Source organism: Nothoprocta perdicaria, unplaced genomic scaffold (genome assembly GCF_003342845.1).
Source record: "Nothoprocta perdicaria isolate Ctin4 unplaced genomic scaffold, notPer1 scaffold_74, whole genome shotgun sequence".
NCBI lineage: Eukaryota > Metazoa > Chordata > Aves > Tinamiformes > Tinamidae > Nothoprocta > Nothoprocta perdicaria.
In genome coordinates this window covers 1,222,290-1,233,549 of record NW_020456021.1, presented here as the reverse complement: position 1 = coordinate 1,233,549, position 11,260 = coordinate 1,222,290, and the positions used below count along the sequence as shown (strand labels likewise).

Below are 11,260 nucleotides of genomic sequence, written 5' to 3'. Positions count from 1 at the left end.
GCCCCCGCCGGGCACGGCGGAGGGAGCCGCGGGCTCCGCGTGCCCCGCGCTGCGGCCCGCCCGGCGCTGCGGCCCTCACCGCGACGTGTCCCTCCGCGCGCGGGTGAGGGGCGAGGCCTCGGGGGGCCCCCCTGACCTGCCGTTATTAAAACATTTTTTTACCCTTTGGACGCAGCCTGCTTGGGTTCCCCGAGGGCTGCCCCGCACCATCGCCCTCTCCATCCTGCTCCCCTCCATTTTGGACCAGGCCCTACACAAAGCTGCTCTCTGGCAGCTCATTCCTGACCTTTTCTCTAGTCTGAGAGCGCCAAGGCCTATACATAGCCTATAAAATACTCCAGCAAGGCATATGGATACCTTTAGTTCTCTCAGTCGTTAAATTACTGAATCATGCTCAGTACATGTGTATCTATATATGTATATGCACACATGTGTGATGCACACACACACAATACAGCAAAAAAGATTTTTGTGTGTGTAATCCGATAATTAATTAATTACCCCCAAAACCAGGTGACAAAACACTGAGCAAACCACCCATCAGAGCGACTAGTAGCGAGGCTATCACGTAAAGCAGGAGAATATGCCTAGGCCTCCCTGAAATAAGGCGGGARGTTAAGGTGGTAAATAACCCAAGGGATGGGCTATTCATCCTATTGAATAGCCAAGGCARCCAAGGGATGCTATTCCAGCATCCAAGAGCTGGAACTCCAGTGCAGAGAGGGCGCCAGGGCAGGGCAAAGCTGAGCACTGAATCCAAAGCTCAGCTCAGCGCCGCCCATCGCACTGGAGCRGCCTCCGCCTTCCTGCCGAACGCCCTGCCTACGAGTGTGCGGTTGTTTGCCTTTCCTGTCCCAAGGGATCCTGAATTATTGGGATGTTTTTTATTATAAAAAGGAAAACAGCTTCAGCTAAAAGAGCAGAGATTACCTCTGTGCCTCACCTTCGTCCCAAAGGAATAGACGCCATTTCGGAAGGGCCAAGAGCTCTGGATGGAGCGGAATTCCCTGGGAAATAAATGGAAGGGAACTTCATGTCAGCTCTTGCTGGGCCCCTGTGGCAAAGKGCTGTGGCAGCAACAGTGCCCTTTTAAAAGAAAACAGTTTTGTACTTTGTGAAGAACTTGACCTGYAGGTTAGATATGCTCTGAAAGTGTCTATTATCTTGCCAGAATGTATCAGCTTTAAGAAATCAGCTTAATTTCACATGTATTACTTTTTCTCATCCTCAAATGAACACCATGATACTTGCCCTGGAAAGTCATTAGTGATCCAGTTCCTGCCTTTGGAAAACCCCAGACACATGCAGAGTAAGGCCATTATTGGGTAGGTACTTTTCCTAAAGGAAAAGAAAAACAAGACAAAACCACACAATGGAAGAGAAAGCCCCTTCTGGGGTACAAGGTGGTTTCTGGAGTGAATTTTACCCATGCAGTGAAGTCTGGTGCACAGAAGTCAGCAACTGAGGCCCTTCCATGAGGGGAATTTACACAAGTGCCCCGCTGGGTCCGTAGCTGCTCGGTCCCCTTCGCTTCCCCTTTCCCTAAGCTCTGCAGAGCACTGTGCATACAGACCACTCTGGGGGCTGTTTAACTCATACACAATGTTTCAAGCTCCTGATCTTCAGGGGTTAGCAAATTTCATGCAGCTAACTGATTTTTCCATAAAAATGCCCTGGCATTAGAAATTGCAGCCACATCCAGTAAAAGCCGAGGTTTACCTTGCAGCAAGCAGGCTCCTCAGCAGCTTTCCCCACTCCTCATCTCAAGCTGCTCCACAGTCCTGCAGGGCTGCTTACTGTCAAAGAGCTTCTGGGTGTCTTAAACCTGTCAGCACCCTCTTTTTCAGTGAAACCCACCCATCCTGGATACCTACCTTATTCAAAAGTCTTCCTAGAAAACAGCTTTAAATAGTATTTGCTAATCAGGACAATATTAGCATAAACTTGACTTAATGGGGAAGAATGTATCAGGTGCAAAGCTATTAACTGGAATGAGACCAGGTGTTAAAATAGCTGTGTTTTTTCCTAATGTCTCATCCTTTAAGACCCAAGTCCAGGAATACCCAGTGCTCCATTTGGAGTTGATGWATCTGAGAATTCCTGATGCATAAGAAACTTTGGTGCTTTCAGTCTTTTCATGCTGCCTTGAAAAAGAGATGTATATAAAACTTGCCAGGAAATGAAATTTCAATAAGTGTTCCCAAAACTTGACTCTTAGAAGTTGGCTGCCCAAGTTGGAGCCCAGGGCAGCTCAGGGAATCAGATGATGTGCTATGTGCCATCCTTGACCGGTAGAGAATGCTGAAAGCCAAGTTCATTCCTAGCACAAGTGTGAGATATTTAAGACAATTTTTAGCTAGGAGCCAGTCGCCCTGCCTACCCTTGGTAGCCAATGGAGAGAAACAGACACTGCAGGAGGTTCCTCTCTTCCGAGATGGACGCTGGAGGCCGGTGAGATGAGTTTCCAGCTGCAAGCACCTCTTGCAGGAGGACGTCAATCACTTTGGGGTTGTTTGTGTCTCCCCACTGACTATGAAGGGTAGAGAGGGTAACTGCCTCATACCTGGGTGTGTGAAAGTCAGTCATTTATGAAATTAATTCTCAGCTTTGCTTTTCGGAGGGAATCTCTGCCCACCTCTAGAGCCGATATCTTCAGTCAAGGAAGGAGGAACAGAAGAATTTGTAGCTTCARGTTTCAGGTATTGGAGTCTACAGATGCACCAGCAGTTTCTGTTGGTTTTTATTTTCCTTTTGTTTAAAAAGAAAAATATAACTCCACAAATGAATTCCACAAAGTGTTGTAAAATAAAACATTTTAAAAAAAGAAAAAGCACAAGTCTGTGCAAGTCAGAAAGTTTGGCATGAGTTTTCATAGGTAAGATTTAATTCTGCTTCCATAAACCTTTTAATACTTACATACATCCTACATATAATGTTAACATAATACTTAATACTTACATTAGCTTGTAATTTACAAAATTTCAGTTACACAATACAAAATGCATTTATACTGTACAAAAACTTCCTTATGAGATACAAAACCAGCAGGGACAAGACCACTAAGCTTTTGTACATGGGAGTGACAAAATTACATATCGTCTTTCATAGAATCATAGAATGCCCAAGGTTGGAAGGGACCTCAGAGGTCATCGAGTCCAACCCCCCTGCTCACGCAGGGTCACCTAGAGCACGTGGCACAGGGCTGCGTCCAAGCGGGTTTTAAAGATCTCCAGAGAAGGAGACTCCACAACCTCTCTGGGCAGCCTGTTCCAGGGCTCTGTCACCCTCACTGTCAAGAAGTGTTTCCTTAAGTTCCTGTGGAACTTTTGGTGCTTCATTTTGCGGCCGTTTCCTCTAGTTTTGTCAGTGGCCACCACTGGAAAGAGGTCACCCCATCTTCCTCACTGCCTCCCTTGAGGTATTTATACACGCTGATCAGGTCCCCCCTCAGCCTTCTCTTCTCCAGGCTGAGCAGGCCCAGCTCTGTCAGCCTAGGGCAGAGGTTCCAGGGGCCCCTCAACTTTCCCYGAACTGGTATTAGATGTTAGACAACATTGCATGCTCGCTTAACATAAACATTGGAAGTTGATCCGTAACCATCCTGCAGTTACCCCAAGGGCAGAATGAACTGAATATTCCCAGAGCTTCAGCACCTACTGCTGCCCTGTGTAGCAAACAAGAGTAGCCTCATTAACTCAAAAGGTTAAAAATCACAAAATAAGGTGAGATGGTATCTTAAATGTTTTCATGCTTCTGTATGCCAACTGGAGACATCAGAAATTAGGAGTAATAAATTTTTCTTCCAGTTTCTTGATTCTTTCCGTATTTTACTTTCCACACACACAGAGCCCCGATATTAGATGAAATCAGCTGTTATGGCACCACAGATAAAACAGACTCATTTCTATGAGCAGACTCATTTCTATGAGCATTTGAAACATCCTGAAATCTAAAGATTGCATTTTTTTTGCATCTCTGAAAATTAAACTGAAATTCTTAAATCTAGAAAGGGATCTTGATCTTTTTCCAATATGACATCGTCTAGTGACATTCCAGCACATGGTGACACATCACAAGCCATCTTGTTTTCCTGCAGGTTACTAGTAAATCTGGACTGTATTCATAATTACGAGTAAGTACCAGGTAGGTAACTACACATTAAATAGATGGATGCGAAAGCTCATTTCAATGAGCTTAGCTGTCAGTTGAATATTATGTAAGCATAGAAAATAAATCATGCTGTGCAGATAATATGAATGTACATAGTTCTCTTTTAAGCTACTGCATAGCATGATTTTGCTCTTCTGTAAGAGCAGCCTTGGAAATGTGAACTGAATTCGGTGGTGGCCAGTGACAGGACAWGGGGCAGTGGGTACAAGTTGMAACACAGGCAGTTCCATCTCCATGGGAGGGGGAACTTGTTCACTGTGAGGGTGCCAGAGCCCTGGCACAGGCTGCCCAGGCAGGTTGTGGAGTCTCCTTCTCTGGAGATCTTCCAAACCCACCTGGATGCCGCCCTGTGCCCCGTGCTCTGGGTGTCCCTGCTGGAGCAGGGGGTTGGACTGGATGAGCTCTAGAGGTCCCTTCCAACCTCAACCCTTTTGTGGCTCTGTGATGTATCATCAAGCCGCTATATTCAAGTGTGGACTATAGTGCAGARCAGTGCAGGAGCAGAACATCAGGGCGTTCCATATGGTCCTGACAGAAGCATGGAGGAGATCTTAAAACTGAAATACTTAGCRCTTTTCCAACTCATGGTGTATTCTGAGCTATTTAAAGCTGTGTGTATGTTTTAGCCAGATTCCTTTCAGCTTATCTCATTTTAAGACTGGGCTCTTTGAACAGAATCTCAAAGCGAGGGAATCTTAGAGGGAGCTCTGTGACTCATGCCTTTCGCTTGCGCAGGCTTCCAGAATAAGGATACCAGCCTTGGGGGTCAGCAGCGGTTGATAGCTAGCCAGGAAGAGGAGCAATAATCAGATGTGAAATCAGTTGCAAAATCACAAATTTTAAAGATCAGGGAAGGACATGAAAAGAAAATATGAAAGGAGAAAGCTGAGCTGCAGCGTGAACAAGCGTTTCCATCTCCACGCAGCTCCGGGCTGAACGCGGCTCCGTGGCCGCTCCGGTGCTCCCTTTCCGTGTCCTGATGGGTGGCTCCAGCCTCCCCATGCCTGGCGTGCTTGTCTGCACAGACCCAGGCCCGCATGGATAGAATATGTCGTGTAATAAAAGAGAAAAATTAAGATTGCAGGGCCTGTGCTTTTATTACTGCAGCATCTTTGATATCAGAATCCTGCTCAAACATATTGGTAAAGCAACAAAGATTTTCTAAAAGCAGTGTTATTTTGATAGGGTAAAAATAGCCTTCTGACTCCAGGAAGTATATTGAATTTTCTCTCTTGTGGCATAATGATTTGCTTTTATGACAGATTTTAATTAATCTGATGAGTCCATGTTCAATGTTCTGGCAAATATAAYCAGCCCCGGAGTGTTTTTGCACTCCCCAAAGGCACATTGTTTCTATATTTATTTCATCAGATGCTTTATATGGGCCCATATTTCTCTTCCTTGAAGAAAAGTGCACCTTCCTGCCAAATATGTTGAAAGCCACATTTAATTTAGCAAATATGAAATGGTCTTCTTACTTAGGAAGTGAAAGGAAGAGGTTAGAGAACAAGTCCAGATAGCTAATGGGTGTAGAAGTTATGAAAGGAAGAGGAAAAGGTCGATCATATGAAAATCACAGGACAGATTTAGAAGAGAGTTTACAGTCAAACAAAAGACTTATGAATTCCAAGGCCTATATAATACTCTGTCTTATTTCTAAAACTGATCTATGTGAGGTTCATGTGCTTGACTTCAAGAGCTACTTTCCATAACTCATTTCTGCCTCGCTCCCGAATCTCCACTTGTGTTCCATAACGTCACTCATCTGCCAGGTTAGTCTCAAGCTTAGTCTCAAGCGTGGCCAGCTCATGTGTCTTCAGGCTCTCCTCCCGTGCAGAGCCCAGACCCACTGTGCACCATGAGGCTTTGGGGAATTTGTGTTTGGAAGGGAACAAAGCATGTTAATGGGTGCTGTAAAATTACTGAATAACAAAGCAAGCAGAGAGATGCCAGGGTGAAAAAAGGTGGATGTAAATATAGCCTGTATGTGATGTTAAGTGTATTTGTTATAAGGAAGATCATTATTTTAAAAATTTTCACTACCTGGTACTATGAAAACGTTTGCTTTTCAGAAGGTGCAGTTCAGAGCCTGYTTCATCAGTGTGTGATACGCTGATTTTAGCCACTGCCTGCAATGGGATTTGTCCCTCTCCTCCTGGGGAGAAGGCAAGAAGAAACCAAAGTGATGTTGTCAGGACTCCTGTTTCACACTGGCAGCTCCATGGCATCGCTGGGCCCTGTCCATGTGAGCAGATACCTGCAGAGGGGCCTTCCTTCCCTGGACCAGCTGCAGGAATGATTGGGAACATGCAGAGTGTTGGAATAAAGTGGCTTTCTTCATGGGATAGTTGAATACTTTGTGCATCAGGATCATTTAGACCCATTTAAGTGTTGTTTCGTTAATGCAGCACATTTAATAACAGCCTAGCAGGAGGCAGGGCACAATTATGTGCTCTGTGAAGGCTAATTAGTGTGGGGCAGTGTTGCCCTTACGCCTCTGAAACCCTCTGAATCCCCAAGATAAATGGCACACCCAAGCACAGACACTACCTCCTTGTGTTCCTACTGTCATGTAGTCCGACATAAACGTCCTTAACATCAGCGTTCAGAGCATTTGTGCCTGTGGCAGCCGTGTAATGCCACAAAAGGCTTCTTATATCCTCTTCATTCTGCAGTGACAATGGCCATATCATTAGCAACAGCCTCTTAATAAAGGRGGTATTTTGTAACGTGGTGCAACCGTGTCTTACATTAAAGTACCCTGACACGAGGGTTCTGGTCACCAGCGAGACAGAGCTCCACGAGCAACCCGGAGCTCCCTCTGCCTGCAGCTGAGTGGCCCTGGCTGTGCCTGGGTAACCGAGGGCCAAGTTTCCCCAGGTGTCACAGCAAAACTGCAATTTATTCATCTCCGCGTTGTCCAAGTTCCTTTTGTTCTCCGTGACTTTTTCTCTTTGCATTTCAAAGCTGAAGACTGGGTTTCATGGCCTTTGAGCTGCTGCTTTCGGAGCCGTGGCACAGATTAACTGAGCTCTTGAAGCAGCTCTCTGATTTCAGGCTGCTTTGCATGACATTGATGGTGTCATTTAAAACTGCAATGCTGAGTCTTTTCACTGTTCCTGTTTGTGCYGTAACCTGTCTGTGTCATGTAAAAGGAGAGAAAATGTAATTTCCCCATGCTATTTTGGGCTGAACTCACACTGATACCGGTTGCATAACCAGTCTCAGTTCYGCACCACACAATATTGTAAATGAGCAGATTACCCAACCCTTAGGGACTGTGGGCTTYCTTGTGCTTTCCTGTGATGTGTCTAGTTGTGGGCAGCAATAAGATTTTTGCCTGGATGAACTGGGTCTGGTCCAATATTGGCAGCCCCAGGTCTGGCTTTGACCAAGTCATTCCACATCTAATGGCTCCATTTCCTCRTCCATAAAATGAGAATAATGCACTGGCCTGCTTTTTAAAAGCGATTTCAGGTTTATGGATGTGAAGTGCTGCTAAAGGACAAGTTGCTACTAATTCATGTGTCCCCAGAGCTCAGACTAAAGTGAAGGCATCTGTCGTGTGCTCTTTATTCCTGTCTGAAGTACCTATCTGCTTTGTACATATTTTTAGAAGATTCCATGGATTTTGAGGTTCCAGGGAGCGCTTTCTTCCTGCGCTTGAGAGCAGCTATCTCGCTTTGTTGACTCCTTGAGGCATCAGGCTGTTTCAAGGAGAGGAGTCTTCCTTGMGTGACTCATGCTGGAATGACAGCTCCCGAGAACAGGCTCCCAATGCTGAGGTGAGCAGGTTCTTCCCATCCAGGCCAATCCCAGCTCTGGCCAACACCAAAATACCCTCTGTGTCATAGATTCTGTATTCCTTCAGTTGAAAACAAATACTCTTTATGTACCTAATTCACCAACTGGTTTGGGGGACTTAGCTGGAAAGCAGCCTGATGAATAATTCCTAATTCTCCCGCCTTTGAGAAATGCTGCAAGAGCAAGAAGACCTTATTAGTATGAGAACTAACAGAAAAGAGAAGAAAGGCAGGGCGAGCCCCACTTGCAGAGGTGGTTTCCAGCTGCGGGGTGCCCAATACAGGGTGAGCCGCGAGCATCTGCAGTGGGTGCTGAGCCCGTCTTAGCTGCGTGGTTTATGTACATGGACATTTAGCCTGCTCCTTCAGTCCTAAAACTATCATTTTTTACCTGAAGCCAGAATCAAAAGGGCAGATTTCTGCTGTGGAAAAGCCTTTTTAGTAAAAACAATACAGAGAATAATTCATTAATAATCTTAGCTTTTATTGATACAAATGTGGGTGGAGGAAAATATCAAAAATATATCGGATGAAATCTCTATGGCTAGTTGAACTGGAAGTTTTATTYCTAGGGAAGGGTTGGTGAGGAGAGTCCTACTCTTTTCCGTTAGATGTTCGGAGATAAACAACTACAGCTGCAATTGGTTTGAATTAARAGCTTTAGTATAAACACTGCCAAAAATACTCAGTGCGAGGCAAGCACATATGCTTGCCCATTACTAGAGAAGAACATAATAAATTGGAGTTAAGAAGTGGAGTCTCTCCTATTTCAGCTAAACTGATTTTGATGTTGATAAAGACCTGAGAAAAATGCACAGGAAGGGTAAACTGAGAGAAAAAAGGGAGTATTTAAGAAGAAGAACGGCTTGAAGGTGGGTAGGAGAGCCCAAGGCRCTGCACAAGCACCGAGGAGCTGCTGCTGCTGCTGCTGAGAATGGGTTTTATTGCAGTCGCGCGCGGGGATGCTGCCTCCGAGGGGCACGTGTAGGAGCCGAGCCAGTCCCCACGCTCTGGATGTGACCAAGTAACTCAGTGGGTCAAAAAGGGGGTCTTGCCCGACGTGCCCCTGCCTGGGGACAATGTGCSCTCGTTTTCCCCTGAGCGCAAAGGACGTGGAGTTGGAGCAGAGTTAGCAGCCTCCTCTCCGGAATCCTCATTTCCCTTGGGGCCTTCGGCAGGGACCAGGGATGGAGCTTTTTCTGACATGTGTCCTCGTGCTCTGTGAAATGGCCTGAAGATGCTGCCCTGAGGGAGCGTGTGAAACAGGCTCTTTCTTCACAAGCAGGTCAATCAGCTGCATCACCCGAGCTCCCCGGCTGCGCAGACCGCCGCTGACCTTGCCTGTCAACTTGTCATGATGGACAAGATGCTCGTGCTCACCAGCGAGACTTCAGATATTTCAACCTGCATTGTCTTATACATACAAGGAAAAATAAGCTTTCTTTCCTTCTTTTCCTTACAATTTGGGCTCGTTATTTCTCCAAAATTCTGCTGACACTGATTTCTTGCTGGAGGGGAAAAGGTCAACCCACATTAATGTAACAAGGAGCCCTTGGTACCATGAGCCCAGGGCAATGGTGTCAGCAGCCTAGAGCAGGAAACAGGCCTCAGTTCTCACTCCTTGCTCTGGTAGCTTCCCAGTCTGCCACACAGCATCCAAGTTTCCTTGCTTGCTTAAAAGTGCTCTCTGTTAAAGCATTTGAGAGTATTAGTACCTGTGCAGTTCTTTGTAGACACAGAATGTCAATATATTGCATCCGAGTGGAGTCTTACTCACCAGCCAACATATTAAWGAGTGTTTGTAGGGAGAAGGGGTATGTGCAAAGCACATTCCCAAAGAAATATTTAGTCACTGTTGTCCTTTTCAGACCCCAAATCCTACTTCACGCAGTAGCTGGTACTTCACACTTGGAGCCAACTCAACTCCACTCAAGTAATTTCCTCAGCAATTCTTATTCTTCCTTGTTCTTGTTTTTCCTGTGTTYTTAAAATCCCCCCAGCTACAACACGCATGGGGTTCATATGACTAAGCCTGACGCCCGTAAACCAGGAAAAGGCGCGCTCCTGAGCACCTGAGCACCAGGCTCCAGGTGTCTCCCCAGGTCTTTCCGCGGTTTCCTGGTGGTGCCGAGGAGGCGCTTTGGGYTGGCGCTGTGACCTGGGCAGCGCGGCCGCCCTCCTCCATGGCCAGGGAGCCCGCGGTGAGCCCGGGCTGCACTGAAGCCACGGGCTGAGCCGGGGGCTGAGGCGGGAGCGCCGGCCGGGCGGGAGAGCTGCGGCTCGCGCCTTGCTGGGARCAGCTTTGTAACGTCACGGGATGCAGGGAACTCCACGCACCTGGGGAGAAACCATGACACGCTCCTACCGCCTCCGGGCTCTCCGTGCAGGCAATTACAGCTGGATACRGATCACGGCAATTAGAGGCTGTTTGCATGGGAATTTCAGGGGGAAACACAGGTTGTAGAAGTCGTGTGTGTGAACAGGAAGCGTAAGGTTTCATCTGCAAGTGTTAATTTGGAAAACAGACCTAAGGAAAAGACTGATTTATTCAGAGATTTATCCGCTAAGAAATACAGTTGCATGTGACAGCATTTCAAATTTTTTTCTCCCATTACTCTTAAAGTGCAATGGCATTGTTGTTACAAATGATAAATATGCAACAGTCTTGTGGCTTCAACTGAATGTCTGCAGGGAGAAAAARAGATCTTTGGGCACATTGGATTCAGTCACAGTCGGGAGAAACATTACAGTTGATCGTGTCTCTTGTATCTTAAAATTATTCTCTATATTCCTTTATTTAATGATGTTCATCCTTTTATTGACTATATTCCTCTGATTAGGAAAAGCCAGAAGCCCTTTTGACCAATCAGAGCATTAAAAATAAATTGGCAGAAATTGCTGCAAAGGAGATGTTGACCAAATGGCTCATTAAGTCTTTTCCATAGGGATTTATGCCTGGGTATTGCAGTTCAGTTCCTTGCTGATTTGTTTTGTACATGAGATATAGGCCTGTTTGAGGAACATGGGATCCTGAAAGAGAACTGTATCGTAAAATTACATATGATTCACTTGTTACCATCAYGGTAAGATCTAATTAAGAGCAAGAGAGAAAACTATCCCACATATGTCTATTTTAAGGGGGTATTTGCCGAAGAACCTGGTGATATTTCGATTATATGGAAGATAATGGACTAGATGGATGTGAATATATTCCAAGCAGGAATACATTGCAAACATTTTTTGAACATTCCAAATGTTTTTTACAATTTCAGGGGTCCAATCAGGGA

At 45.8% G+C, this 11,260-nt stretch overlaps 1 long non-coding RNA gene across 1 annotated transcript; it reads right to left on the bottom strand.

Moving 5' to 3' along the window:
- Window positions 1–760: 760 nt before the first annotated feature.
- On the bottom strand, window positions 761–1,002 carry LOC112957619. Its single transcript, XR_003251239.1, has 2 exons — window positions 944–1,002; window positions 761–864 (listed from the first exon to the last, which is right to left on the bottom strand). It is a non-coding gene; the product is annotated as an uncharacterized LOC112957619 (long non-coding RNA).
- Between the last annotated feature and the right edge of the window lie 10,258 nt (window positions 1,003–11,260).